This window comes from Phoxinus phoxinus (assembly GCF_949152265.1).
Source record: "Phoxinus phoxinus genome assembly, chromosome: 15".
Classification (NCBI taxonomy): Eukaryota; Metazoa; Chordata; class Actinopteri; order Cypriniformes; family Leuciscidae; genus Phoxinus; species Phoxinus phoxinus.
The window spans coordinates 16,506,799-16,523,278 of record NC_136890.1 but is presented as its reverse complement, the minus strand read 5'-3'; positions in this window follow the sequence as shown (position 1 = coordinate 16,523,278).

Here is a 16,480-nt window from a genome sequence, read left to right as displayed (position 1 = left end):
GACAGATCTATCCAAGTGGAGAGAGAAATGGATTCTTCTAATCAGAAAAGAGGAACCTGAGTAAATTCAATAAAAGGAGAGTCCTGATAACACAATTCATGTGATCTGCGAAGCAGCAGAGACTTATGGGACATTTCTCGCCGAGTAATTACGGCGCAACCCGGAAAACGGTGACATTATATCAAAACGGATGTGAATCCAACTGAATGTCACAGCTGAATTTTTGTCGAACGTTATTGTTCGAGGCTTTATTATTGCTCTTTAATTTGGCAAAAGTTAATTAGGCTTCAGATGTATGATGTATATTTATAATTGTGAGCCTTGAAGCAAAGCACAATTATGGGGATAAATTGCTGTTTTAATTTATTTATATTCTCCGCTTCTCGCAGTTTTGGCAAAGCATGAAAAGTTCAGAGCGCTGAGGAAAAGAAAAAAAAGAAACGAACGAGGAAATAAAACCGGTAATTCTCTGATTTAACATTCGCCAATTCACAAGACAAGCAATTAAAGAAAAACACAGAGAAAACTGAGAGAGAAAACAATCGAGGCAGAAGAACATAATGAAATCAATCTTCTCCAAACAGCTGGAGTTGAATTCCAGCTGACATGAGCACCTGGAATTGCTGCCGGGTACCAACCATAGGCCTGGAGAAAGCTGCTACACACACACACACACACACACACACACACACACAACTGTGTTCGCTCTTGGTGGCACTTTGACTGGCACCCCCCGCTGCCTCGTCCTCCCGCCGCGAAACGTGGCAGAACGCTGCGGTGACGTTCCTCCAACTAATTAAAGGGATGATTTGTGCAACGCTGACTTTTTATTTAATTAATCACCTGCACAAAGCCATAAAAAGCCATCATTTAAAAAGATTCCTGTTAGTTTGCCATGTGCCTAATAGATTATGGTACATTAAAGAAGTGACATGATGATGTATTTTAAAATATGGCCACCTTGCCAGGCTGGCAAACTTCCCAACTTTTTTTTTTTTGGAGAGGGTTCCCATTGATACAAATGAAGTGTCAACAGTAGCAAAAGCTTGCAAACGGATCCTTTTACCTATTAGGACAACTCGCTTTGTATAAGTGCAGCATTTTTTTTGTGCTGCTGCTCTGTTCTGTCTTCTGTGAGAATCACATGTAAATATGAATTAATGATTATACAAGAAGTGAACAAAAGCTCTCTGTCTGGTCCTTCTCCTGCGACATGTATTAATTAGTTCAGAAGAAAACAAGTTCATTTGTGAGATGAAGAATTTGAGTTATGCATGCGTTGAGAGCGTGTTTGTTTGTCTCCCGGGTGTTGTATGTGAAACTGTAAATTAATTTATCTTCAGTTATTTAAAATAGCGGAAGTTTTCAATTGCTATTTTAATTCTATTTTTTGTGTGTGTGTGTGTGTGTGTGTGTGTGTGTGTGTTAATGAAAACTTCACCAAGACAAATTAATTGGGTGTCTATAAGCAGACTTGTCTCTTCAAGTACTTCAACCCAAACCTGGTCAGAACTTACCCAGCCAGAAATCATGAAAACAAATGCAGCTAGAGCTTTTTCTGAGCATTTCTGGTTTTAACCAGCTAGTGTCAGAGTAATTTTTAGTGGATGTATGACGACAAGTTCACTCAGGTGTTCTATTAGAGTAACCAGCTCATCACAGTTTTACAATTTGAAACCTATTCTTTGCTTAAAAATTTGTAATTTGTACATTGTGGGCAATTTTGTGGATACAAATTCCCATGAGGAAAACAGCTTATCATTATACTATATTATTTTATAAATCATACTATTTAAAACCATAATATATAATACAATTAAAAAAAAACAGCATTTTATCTGTAAGGGTTATGTTTAGGGGTAGGGTAAGGGTTAACATGTAAAGTAATACAATTGTCCATATGCATCCTGGCATGTGCTATAGAAATGAATTAATACAATTAAACTTAAAAAGGGAGTATTATCCATTGTTGTTAAATAGCATTTACTCAAATATCTTTTAAAGTTTGGCTAAAGTTTCATCTTTCCCAACCTGATCTCTTAAATTCATATCTCAGATTGCCATGTTCGACGTCGCACAACCTGTCTCTAATTATCTTAAAAACAGTAATTAACCATAAATATTTGTTCAGCTCCCTTCACGAGAGCAGTGTGTGAAACAGAGGACTAATGTAATTTGGTTTCCAGCCTATCAAGATTAATTTAGCATTGGACATGATGAATGCAGCTGTGGCTGCGTCTGCGATGCATCAGTGTCAGGAGGGCCACTTCGCCCAGATTTTTCACACCAGTCCGGCGTTTGGAGAGACAGAGTGCGGTATTAGTCATTGTTTTTGGGGAAGAGGCCCGCGCGCACTGATTTACTGCCAGACGACGTTCAGAGGAGGAGGCGCCATTAGCCTTGACAATCCTTTAAAGCTATAAAAAATTCAGACTGTGTGAATTTGATTAGCATCTCTCTTGCTTGGTGGGAAGCCGAGCTGAGCTTGTTTTATCTGGGTGGTATTGAAATTGACACACTTTTCTTTTTTTTCTTTTTTTCGCGCCGTGCCAGTAATACTCCAGCGGTGGCATTTACCTGATTTGAAGAAGATTGAAGAATAGGACAGGAGTGGAGCAAGCGAAATACCCTCTTTACCGAAATCGACTCCGAGATGCAGATGTAGCGCACCTGCTGAACAGAATGACGCGAGCGCCGAAACAATCACAAAATAAGCTATTTGTTTGTGAATTTAAGAACACATTAAGTCTGTCTAGCTCGGAGCAGTAGCAAGGGGTATATTACCTGCTCTGAAAATGATGAAGAGAAATCGTTTTACAAAGAAATGATAAAAAGCGCCTTGAGCAAGCTGCAGAACTAGGGTGCCGCACACAGGGAAGATGAGCGGGCCTGATTAAAATTTCCATCTTTATCACCAGGCGATCACCCCCGTGACGGCTGCGCCTCACGTGCGCGGCTCTGACACTCCTGAGGATATCGATAACTTTTATATGATTGTTGTAAAAGGCCCTTCTTTGAGAAAATGTCACACTTTCCCCCCCTCCCTCTGTTCTCGCTCTGTTGTGTCTCCTTCTGAGGTGCTGTCTATAGAGACATATGAGAGAACAGAGGCAATCGCCTGTCAAGGCTGATACTCACTTCCTGTGGAAATATGATGTTGAAATACTCCCCGAGCAGATAAGTGTCTTTACACATGAGCAGCACATTTGATTGCCTTCTGCAGCGAGAACAGAAAGTGGATTACAACTCTCTCTTTCTTTCTCTTGCTTGCATGCTCACACACACACACAGACAGAGAGAGAGAGAAAGAGAGAATAGCTCTTTCTATCTGAGCATGAATGCATCTTGCCCAATTGTAATGTTCCTCCTTTGCCCTCATTCACTTTTTCTCTCTAATGAACACATGGAGACATGGAAGAAGGAATATGACCTGCCCTTCACAACTGGAAGAACTCGGTGCTCAAGAACATAATGGTGTAGCAAGTCTTAAAGTAGTTAACCTAGAAATACATATTCTGTCATTTGTATGTATATATGTTTTAAAGGAAAAGGAATAGTTCACCTAAAAATAAAAACTCTGCTAAAATGTTACAATAAGGATCCATTTGTTAACATTAATTAACAATTCATGTTAATAATGTTAATAATGTGAACTTACTGTACACTGAACTTACAGTGTTACCAACATTAATTATTTATTTATTTATTTCTAACCTGTAGCCTATAGGTCTTCTGATTTCTGAATAACATGCTGGTCTCACTATTCAATAGACTTCAATAGTTTTCAGTAAAAAGAGAAAATGTGGACTGGGCCAAAAAAAAAAAAAAATGAAAAATAAAAAACACGTAAGACTTGTGCACTACATTCCGAAACATCTGAATACTTTCAGGAGTTTTGTTTGAGTAATAAACAAATGTTTGATTTGCTATTGAATGAAAATGTTGACATACTTGAGCATGAGAGATAAGTCACCTTCATTTATAGCGCTTTTAACAATATAGATTGTTTCAAAGCAGCTTTACAGTGATAATAGGAAATTAAAGTAACAGATTGTGTGGCTTTAGAGCAGCTCTAGAATAAAGTTATTGTCCAGCTAAAGTTAGTTTTGATTGATAACTAATAACTAATCATTATTTTTAAGACAAATCTTTTCAGTGAATCAGTCTGATTCATTCTCAAATATGACTGATTCAGTTCTCAAATTCATTGCTAGACCCCTTTATTGGGGCATGAGCCCCAGTGAAATATTGCCGTGCTGTGGTAAAATATTACTGACATACTCATCTGACGATGTAGATTACGTATATGCTAATCTGAGAATCATTTTCCCTGATAATATTGCAGCACTCGTGTCATGCATGTTGTCTATCCACTCAGAATCAGAGATGGCAGATACACAAATGAACCAATAATTTAATCTAACTGGTCAAACGGGTTTGCAAAAAAATCTGAAATTGTTCAAGAGTCAGTTTAATTCATCCGGACAGATCACTCACAAACTGAATCATTTGTAGTTTTTTACCCCACTCCCACAGAGTATGGGATAGTTAAAAAAAAGAAAACAAAAAAAGCACTCTTTATTGCATTTGCAGCTTGTGAACGACTGCAGGTAGACTGTGTATGTCCATATACATAACAGTATCAAAAAAGAAATAGAGAGAGAGAGAGAGAGTATCAAAATATCGGGGGCCTGTACCCCATTCCTGAGGAAAGCCTTGAAATGCCAACGCAAGTCATTGACTCAAATTTTGGTCTGTGTGTCAAACAAACCTATTTTATTGTGAACTTTAACCAAATGCCAAATGCTTTAAGCAATTCACTTCCTCTTTTTCCATGCTCTTATTTCCTCCCTACAGTGAAACTGGTACCATTTCATATGTTTTTTGTTGTTTTTTGTCATTAACCTCCGCTCTGTGAGAGTGGCACATTACAGCTTTGCTGGGCCTCTCCACATTACAGAGTAAATAAATTTGGGTGCTCCAGAGGCCTGCCATTGTGGGATGCTGACTATAATTAAGCGCTACATTAAAAAAGAGGGCCGGAATAAAACATGAGTATGTAAATGCTGCCCGGAGCTGATATTGTAGTGATTATTACAATGCAGATGAAGCATTTCTCATAACTGCTGGTGCCTACTGATGCCTCCGAAAACATCTGGACCTTTTAATTGAAAAATGGCACAGCGCTCTGCCTTGCTGCTGCTCGCACACTAAGTGAAGTCAACAATTAAGACAAAAGCCTAATTGATAAAATTGCATTATTTGCTTATTTGGCGTTCCAGTGAGATGAAACATTTGATTTATCATTATTTACGGGCCAGTGGCAGAGGGGAGACTATTTTGTTTCGCCAGCATTATTAAAAAAGAATAAACACATACGTTAAAAAATGACCACATTCAGTGGGGACCATGTTGCATGAATAAATAATTATTATTAAGCTTCTTTTGCGAAGCCCATTTGGATAAGCATGAGAAAATTCTTTATTACCGTTGCTTTTATGCAAATTTATGAACTGAAGTTTTTTTTCCCCCTCACTTATACCTTGCTTTGAGGATTTTACTGTTGGCTAATAAATGAAAAGATAATAAACTGCCTGAATGTGATCACAATGCTGAGTAATAGGTAACACTTTACATTAGAGTGTATGAATATTACTATGATTACTGTAAGTACTGAAGCATTTGGGTCCACAATGTGTCCATAATAATCACATTCCAAGTATGTGTAGTTCATAAGTACTTCATATTAGCTACTTACTCTGTAAATAGGCAGTACAATAAAATAAAAAATAAAAAAATAAATAAAACTGCATTATCATTATTGTAATCTAAATAAAGAGGCACCTTGAAATCACCAAACGATTACAATCCAATGCTAGGTATAATTTTGACTCTAGTTTGTGTAATTTTATTTAACAATAATAATAAAAAAACAGACCTAAAGCCAGTTAATTCAGATACTTCTATTTTCTGCTTCGCCAATGAAAATTACGATTCGATTGAATCTCCGAGCAACACACAGAACGGTGTTTAATTATTGAGTGAATTTGTTGAATCACTGATTCAGTGGGGTTTTTTTTAGCATACTTTTTTAGCGGTCATGAAGTAATCACTGATTCACTCATAAAAAGAGTCAATAGTTTCGTAACTGAATTAAATTGTATTTTTGAATGAATTGGTTGGGTCAATGATTTAATGACTAACGTATTCATAAAGAAAGTCACAAGACAAGAAACAATAACAAATCCTTTTTCATCATTTCAGGCATAATATTAATAATGAATGTACATATTGAGAATGAATTTGATAAACGTATTGTTCGTAGCCTTCAGTAAACTTGTCTAAGAAAATGGTTAATAAAACATATAGGCCAACCCTACTTTTTTCACTGACACAGATGAAAATGAAAAGGCTATCAGTCAAAGCTCAGCTTTAGGAGGGGAAGAGATACAGGGCAAGATAAGGAGAGAAAAAGAAAGAGTGATGGAGAAGAGGAGAAAGCAGGTACTGACAAATAATCTAATGCCCACTGACATAGTTTTAAAGACAATTTCTTATCCATTTTTTGCCGTGAAACATCTCGGAATGCACAGGTCAAAAACATCTCAATTTTCTTGGGAGAGTATTCCCCCAACCCCATAACTACCTCAAATTTTGGACCTTGGTAATTATAAAACTCTACCTACGGCCCTGGTAGACTTGGTTGTTTTTGCAAGTTAGTTTCGTATGGTGCACTTGCACTGACCCCTCTCAAAGTCAACAAGCCATACCCTCTGAAAGAACTCATCATCAGTCTGGGCCCCTCTCAGCTAGATTTGTGGTCCGGGAGCGGGGCTGTGTGGAGCGGAGGGTACTGTTCATCTGCCAATATGGCACGCGGGCTGAGTGATGGGCGTTCGCTGTTGTCACTAATAATCAGAGCTGTAATGATCTGCAGACAGGAGGCTGCAGGGGCAATGGATTGTGGCAGAGGGTCGGGGGGGAGTTGAGGGGTTTTGTAATGATCGGCGTACTAAGCCGGAGGTATGTGCACAGGGGTGTGCTTAGTTCATTCCAGAGCAGTTTTCAATCCAGACCATGTTACTCCTACAGCTGCCATGATCCTGTCTGCGTATTATCTGTATTAATTATGCTTAAAATTATTTCAGTATTTTTTATATATTGTATAAAATATTTTGTAAATATAATGTATTTTAAAATCTACGAGTATGTTTTTTATTTTAAATATAGTGTTTAGTTTTTAATATATTGTTAATACAGTGTGTATTTTTGTTATACATCTATAGGCCTATATTATTATTATTTTTTTATACGTGTGGTCACTTAATTAACATTATTTTATTTTATTATTCTAAATGAAATCATTCAAATCACTTTACTTGACAAATTAAAATAGTAGGGTAACGTAGAGCTGTTTGACTTGGTCAAAACAATCATACTAAAAATACGTTTGAGTGTGTTGAAAGTTATGTTAATGTTCGCTCGGTGGCTGGTGTGAGGCACTGCTTGCACATTGCAGTAAGATGTAGATCGATATTAGAATATCATATTAATAAAAGCTGGATAACTTGTGTTGCTAAATGGCATGCAATTAATTCAACAATATATTGTATGGTGGAGTGTTAATACAAATAAAGTTTTTTCTGATTATGTTCGCCACTTGACAAAATACCATTGTGCACTAGAGATTCACAGTTGAGTTATTTAACAATGATTCGTTTTCTGCCGATAAAAGTATCCAAACAGTTGCTCATCTGTCTAATAGAACACATAATAGCACTTTTTTTTACAGTCCTGTTCCCCATGTACATGCTATGTACTTATTATAGTAATTCCTATTATAACTAGGTACTAACCCTGAAGCTACCCCTAAACCTAACCCCATGTAGTTATCTTATAATACCCTGTTCTATCTTAGGTTAGTACACTTTAAGTACACATAAGTGCACGTACTGTAAAATAAAGTGCAACCCACAAACTTTGTTGTTTCCATGGTTTCTACGGAAGCAAACCCTGAACTCAAGTAGTGCTGATGTAATTGGCAGGCGACGCAATGACACGGGGCGTTACACTGGTTAAAATAGCCGATTTCTCTGGATTTAAACATTGTTGGAAACATTTGGGATAATGTAAGAGCAGCAAAAGTCAACGGAATATATAACATTGTTTTGGTTATTGGATATTTTAATCCAAAAATATTGCATAGGCTAGTGTCTTTAATAAAAATGTAGTTCACCGTGCATTAAATAAGTTAACAGATACAACTTTTGACCTTTTTGTAAAGTGTTACATAGAATTGTATTAAAACAAGCAACAATTATAGTTTTGCATTTGGATAATCCTGAAGCTTTTTTTATTATTATTAATTTCTTAATTACATTAAATTATAGGCTATTTTGCTTGCAAACAAGAGGCCATTTCTACAGTATATCGTGAGAAACATAAACTGTAGTTATCCTGGCCATGTCTTTACATCTTGCTTTAGGCACAACTTATAATTTATGCCTTTTTTTTCCATCTCCATGCTACATGCATGTGATATTCCAGCTCAACATCTGCCTTTCATTCATAACGGCATTGCATTAGCTCTGTGTCATCATTCATCCGAATATAAAACACCCCCATATAATTTATATGTACATCTATTTTAATATGTATATTAGTTCACCAGGGTCTCCATCATGTGTGGCACGTGAGATGATGGAGATGCAGACTTTCCTGCAGGGGCCATTATGATAATATCACATCAAATGTACCAGCACATTTACATACTCGGAGACGGACGCCCACCTGGATTATACCTACCGCAGGATCAACATCAAACGCCATGTCCACAATTTGCTGCGTTTCATGTCAATTTTCACTTTTGTTTTTTTTACCATTGTATTGTGCCCTGGAGTTTGCATTATGAAAACATGTGAAAAATCAGAAATCTGATATTTGGGCAGCACATCTGTACATTTTGTTTAGTGTATCTTCATTTCTACATTTAGATTTTCTGATTCACTGACACTGTTTGCCTTTGGCGGAAATGTCCTAATTACACATACACCCAAAACAGCATCTCTTCCCTCAAGATTATATTTATTTCAGCAGAGCAAAATGGAGAGAGAGAGAGAGAGAGAGAGAGAGAGAGAGAGAGAGAGAGAGAGAGAGAGAGAGAGAGAGAGAGAGAGAGAGAGAGAGAGAGAGAGAGAGAGAGAGAGAGAGAGAGAGAGAGAGAGAGAGAGAGAGAGAGAGAGAGAGAGAGCAAAAAGAAAAAAGGGTGGCTACTGCTTTGGTAATTTAAGAGAGTGCTAATGAGTGTCTGCTAACCTTTCTCCACCATCCATCAAACCGTAATGGAGTAGAAGATCCTCTTTCCAATCGTGCTTCATTAAAAACTTTCTATTAAATCTAAATATGACGCCATGTACCGATGAAATTAATAGAGTTTCAAATGCTTATATCATCTCCATGGCCTTAAAATCCTCGCAAAACATTTTAACAGCATTGATTATATTATTTAAATATGATTTAATAAGACAAGGGTCTCTAACAGTGCATAGGGACAATAAAAATATACGGCAGCAAGATCAATTCACATTGATATTTGATTTTTGGAAGCTTAAAATGGTACGTATGACTTGCATTGAGGCATTTATTTGTGTGTGCAGCTTATTTACTCCATGTAGAAGTTGGAGAAAATGTCACTATTCTGATATATAACTTTAACTTGTATCACTCCATGTGGTCATATCAACTCACAGCCTGGTGATATTTATGAAGAAATATTATTATTATTATTATTATTCATTGAGAATGTAATAACTAAGTACATCACTGAAGAATTCACAAAATTGAGTTATAATTATCTGTCTTGGCAGATAAAACAAGTATCTGTCTTAGGAATATAATTTTAAGTATATTGTTATATAGTATTATTGCTGAAACTTGATACAATTGTTATTATAACGACTTAGATTTGGTAACACTTTATTTTACAGTTCTTGTTACACGCTACATTTCGTTACTGTAGTAATACAGTAAATCATGCATAATTACAAGAAACCCTAATTATATAACAAGTACATGTACAGTACACTAACAAGGACACTTTAAAATAAAGTGTAACATTTCTATGTGATTTTATATCATTCATGTAATGTACATATGAAAATATCTTTACCTTTAAAGAACATGCATTAAAAAATGACAGAAAGATTAAATTAGTTCTTTTTGCTAGCATGTTTGCGTTTCTGTGACTTTGACTCTGTTAACTTAACAGTTAATATTCTGCTAATCCTCCGACTTTGTTTTTGTGTAGACTGCTACCAGTGCAAGTCCATATGCAGCATGTCAGACTTCATTGTGTGTGTGTGTGTGTGTGTGTGTGTGTGTGTGTGTGTGTGTGTGTGTGTGTGTGTGTGTGAGAGAGTCTTAATTAACGGCTTGCCTTCGATTGGGTGACATGTTACCTGTCAGAGTCAACACGCAGCGCTATTCAAGCCTGGACTGTTTGTTTCTGTCACTCAGCTGCCAACAAACTCCCAATTTTATTCTTCTTTTTTCCCTCTCTCCCCCTCCCTCTCTCTTCATTCAGTTAAATGTTATTTGATTCACTTCTTAAAATTACAGTTTCTGCATTAATTATCAAAGTGTGAAGTCGAGTAGTATGTATTTACAAGGGAACATTTATAGAATGTTGCCTAAGATCTAAATAGCATTAAAACTTGGGAGTGAAAAAATAATTGCTCACAATTTTTAAAGATACTATATGAACTGCAATCATAAAATATATTCTTATATTTAAATTTTATGACAAAGTTTTATTATTATTATTAAAGATACAATTATGTAGTTTACTCCAAAAGAAGATATAGGTCGATAGATAGAACGATAGATAGAATGATAGAACGATAGATAGATAGATAGATAGAACGATAGATAGATCGATAGATAGATAGATAGATAGATAGATAGATAGATAGATAGATAGATAGATAGATAGATAGATAGATAGATAGATAGATAGATAGATAGATAGATAGATAGATAGATAGATAGATAGATAGATAGATAGATAGATAGATAGATAGATAGATAGATAGATAGGGATATATTCAATTGATTGATTAGGAATAACATAACAGACAAAACCAAGTTAAGTAAAAAAATATATATATTTAATTTTCTTTTTTATTCCAAATTTAAACAAACTCAAACTGAGTGACAACAAGCTCGCCTGCTGAGTTGTCGAGGTGCGTTTAACGAGAGCTCATAAAATGCTGACTTGAGCTCCATGTGGAAGTGTTTAAGTGTGTGTGTGTGTGTGTGTGTGTGTGTGTGTGTGTGTGTGTGTGTGTGTGTGTGTGTGTGTGTGTGTGTGTGTGTGTGTGTGTGTGTGTGTGTGTTGTGACAGACTAATAGTCCATTCAGGTGTTTTCTCCCTTTGCCTGTTATAAATATGGGTGGCCTTGTTTTTGCTGGGCCGGAGGGTCATGTTTTTATGAGTCAGGCTAATCAGCTCCACTGACAGCGCAAACATGATAATTACCCCACCAGTCACACACACGTGTACACGTTGCTTTTTCTTCATCGGAAAGATAATATTTTGAACCTCATCAAAGAAGAGGAGTGTTTGAGAAACGCAGGTGAGGTGACAGGTGGTAATTAGCCAGAGAAGGGCATGACTCAGGGGTGGAGTAATCACACGACTCAGGAAGACGCCGTGTCTGTTGCGCCAATGTTTGCGACTCGTTCTGCCCTTCCTGTGATTATTGTGAAGAGGCCCTTCAAACGTCAGCTGCCTTTCAACTCTTGTTTATAACAATATCTCACCATCTGTCCGTCTTTCTGTCACTCATCCACTGCGTTTGATAGAGTTAAAAAAACAAAAGAGGATGGCTGAGCGGCGAATCAAAACTACGACAGGTGTTGTTCTGGCACTGAGTGTATTTACTAAGCCACATCCCTGGTGCTTTCCCCATCAAAGTAAAGAACTCCCACACTTAGCCAGATGTGCGCAACGCCTGTGTCAGTACGATGCCCCCTAACCTTTTCTGCATCGACGACGGAGTGAAGGAGAACAGCAAGAGGGCAAAATGGCAAATGGTGAGGTGTACACAGTGCCCTCCCTGCGCTATAAATCAGACAGGCAGACAGGCCTGAATGAGCTTCTCCTGCAGTCCTCGCTGCTGGCACTACCCATCGCCATTCATCACCTCCCTCCTTTCCTTCCTGCTCTCTTAAAGGCCACAGGAAGTAGTGCAGACCATCTCATAGTCTTCACCACCCACCAGTAAGAGAGCATTTCGTCCGGCCACCCTGTCAGTGACTCTGGTGATGCTCTCGGAAAGCACCACCAATAGTGTAGCTGAGAGCAACCATACGCCGTACGGCGACCAACTACGATTTTGCCACATGCCCATCTAAAACTAAAACTAAAGCTGTCAGCATAACCTAAATACACTGTAGTGAAAGTTATATATATATATATATATATATATTATGCATATTAGGGCTATATAAATAAAATAAAAATGAACTTTTTTACATTCAAATTACATATTACAATAAAAAACTGTTTTCTATTTAAATATATTTTAAAATGTAATATATTCCTGTAATGGGAAATACTTCAGCGGCCTTTACTCAGTTCAGTGTCACATGATCCTTCAGAAATTATTTTAATGATTTGGTAAACAAATTATTTCTTATCAATGTTGAAAACAATAGTGCTGCTGCCTAATATTTTTGTGGCAACAATGATAAATTATTTTCAGGATTTTTTTTTTCTATTATTTTTTTAAATATAGAAATAAAAATAAATGTAACAATTTTTTTCAAAAAATCTTACTGGTGCCACACTTTTGAAATGATAACTTCAATTATATGGAAATTGTTTTTAAATAACTATGTCATATAATCTAAACCATGGTTTTTAGTAAAGTGCAATATACAAGCAAAATAACTTGAAAATAATTTTGCATTTTAACATTTAGGTTTATGATTTCTACATTTCATGCAATGAAGTATAACTTAAAAGTTTAACATATACGCTATAAAAAGCTTTGCCATCTTGATAAATTAATGTACTCCCCTTTTCAGACAACACTGCATCACTACCACGAGTTAACTGCATTATTTCGTACGGTAAATGGCATTCTGTACTGTATATCTTTCTATTATTCAAACTGTCACGACAACATAGCCTAATCTTAGTGATACTGGAATTCATTTACCAACTAGAGGCAACATGCCATTTCAGAGTCACAGAATGGCACCTTGGAGAAGCATTTATGTGCAAGTTTAGGCAGTCAAGAAACTTCGGCTCTGATCACATACAGGTCTGTAGGCATGCAAGGTAATAAGTCTACAAAAGTGAAATAGGGGTGCACGATCCCCTGAGGTTTTTCTCTGGAAAGAGAATGAGAGAGAAAGAGATGGAGAGATACTGTACATTTTTCACGAGTCACAGTATCAATGAGCTAAACAGATTGTGATAAAGCCATAATAGCAACGAAGTTCATACAAATCATCAGACAACAAGATATTTGGACTGAAAAAAAGTGTGGAAAAAATAAAAGTTGACAACAGCTATCTTAGCTTGGGAAGTAATGTGTGATGTTAAATAAATATGAATAGCCACAGCAAAGACATGTGTCAGAACAAGAAGCACATGTCAAAATAAATCACAAATGGAAACATACTTGTGCTTAAATGACTCTTACTTTGCTAAAAACAAAGTTGTTAGTTGTCCTTTTGTTAATTGCATTAAATAATTCAATCTTTATGGCAGAGCGGTTTGGTGTTTAGCCTACAGTGAGGAGCAGCGATACATTTCATTGAATATCTGGCCTGAAGGCAACAAGACCACCAGAGCAGCTTCCATTGCACTAGTACAAGCGAGTATAATAGACCTGAGCTGGTCTGATTTTGTCTTGCATTTAGGAAAACTTATATGGCTTTCTATATCTCTGTTCCTCTATTTGCTCGTTTGTAAGTAGGTTTATAGCGAGGGCCCCAGCAGTTCCCTACGCTTCACCAAACAATGTGTTTAGACTCCACCGTAAATCAGTGCCAGAGAAACTGCAACTGCAAAATCCTGTTGAATTTATCTTCTCAAAGGCGTGTAAACTAATATTGAAATAGGTCTTAATGCACAAACAGCTGTGACCTTAAAGGTGTTTCAGGGCACTTTTTGATCATTTTCTTTTTTACTTGGCCTGAGTTGATACTTTTTAGGTACCAACTGAATTGCCTAGATACTACAGAGTATCGAAACATGTCTTGTCGTTCGCTACCAAATTTGGACACCTAAGGGTTCATTTCGTCAACGTCAGTGAGCCAATAAGCATGCAGCATGATTGGCTGTGGTGGAAAAACTAGTTTACACGGTTGCTCAAAGAGTCAAGGTATTGGTATCGAAAAAATATTAACGATACCAAGCCCTATTCTGAAGTAGTATGTGCAATGTAAATATATATACCTGACAAAAGAGTTAATCACTTTCATCTTGCATCATAAATGCAAAATTGTACCATAATCTCACTAAATATTCATATGTAAAGTGCACATATTTGTATACATTTGGATGGACACTGAAATGTAGAATAGGCCTATAAAAGATGATGGAGTTATTGATATGTATAGGTTTATTTTTCTTGTATTTATAATGAATTAGATTGTTTAGCGATAAATATTGTTTTACGCATCATGTTTTTTAATGCATTTATTTGAACATTGACCTAATTTAATATAAGTTCTGTTTTGTGTTACTATACTTTATGTATGAATGCCTACAAATATAAATGAGATCACAATGAAAATTTTAACATTTGTACCTGCTGAGGGAAAACTTTGAGACGCAGTGCGTTCAGTGTGTGTGTGTTTTGTTTGATTTTAAACCATTCCAAAGCTTTGTGAAAATCAGTTTTTATCCCCCTTGAGGATTTTCAAAGGTAAGCTCCCTTTTTTTAACCCGAATTTTTGAAGCACATTTAGATTTACAATGACAAATGCTCGAAGATTAGCTCTCCGTAAGCCAGCTCTTATGAAAATTTACAGTTCTGCATTAATATTAATGGATTATTCTCACCTGCTCGGTTTCATAAATAAGCAGAGTTTTTGTCAGGCCCTGTGTAGATCACCTGGATGGTGCTTACCTCACCCTGAGCCTCTGTAGCCTCACACATCCGTTTTGTGAATTAATTGGAGAAATTGCAAATCAGGTAGCTGGCCAAATAATTCATTGTCAGATCCAATCAATACACAGGGTAAATCAACTCATTTAATTTATAAATGATCTTAAATAGATCAAGCGACCAATTAAACAATTAGCATACATTTAGCGATTAATTAATAAGAGCATTAATCATGTCATTACAGTTGAGATTTTTGAAGGCAGCAAGTTTTTAAAAGTGCCAGGCGTGCCGGCGCGGAGGCAATACGTTATGTGCGGAGAGTGCAGCCAGTGACACAGAGAGATTTACTGTGCTAAAAGCAATGCAATTAGGAGAGAGGTTGAGAGGCTGGAGAGGGTATGCGTGCAGTGTTAAAAGGAAGAGATATTTGACAGGCGTGGACAGACTCTTTTCTGCTGATGAAAAAATATACAAAATGGGCCCTTGTTAAAGTACACTCAGGATAATTTGCAAAGCAAAGTGGCCTTTACAAAAATGCTTTTAAAAAGTTTCTAGGTTAACTTTGAAGTCAAACATCAGCATAGATTAACAAAATGCATATCAAAGCTTTATCACCAAGAGTTTAGAGGCTGAAATATTTTGTTTGATGAATCTGATCGAACTCAGATTATGTATATTATTGCTGTCAAATTAATCACGATTAATCGCATCGTGTGTGCGTGCGTGTATATATATATATATACAGTATATATCACTACATGAAAAAGCCTGTAAACGGCATGATTCCGGCATTTTCCGTATATGTGCTCTGGCGTGTCTGGTTTCTTGACACGGCCAGAAACGGATCACTTAATGTGCGGCCATTTCTCAGTCCGTTCATCAACGCGATAAACCTCCGGACACGGACAGAAAAACCTCTCACTCACCGGTAAATCCCGGTACCTTCTTGTGCACGAGATGTAAAATCTCCACAAATTCGAGGGTACAAGCAGTTAAATCTCCGTAAACGGCCACTCGTGTCTAAATAAACCTCCATAAATTACCGTACACTGAACATATTTTAAATGCTACTGGCCTTCAACATAAAAATGCGTCATATTAGCAGTAGTTGTCAACAAAGCCACAAACACAGCAAGGCATCAACAAAACTCAATTTTATTTTTCAGTGGAATGCAACATTTAAAAGGACTGCAAATATTTTCAACAAATGCAGCAGGACTGCAACATTCAACTTATCATTTACATTGAGAAAAAGGCTTTAAATATTGTGCAAAAAACATGAGACACTTTAAGCTGAACATTAAGCGGAATAAACAAAGTGAATACAAATTAAACCATAAGAAATGTACACTAAT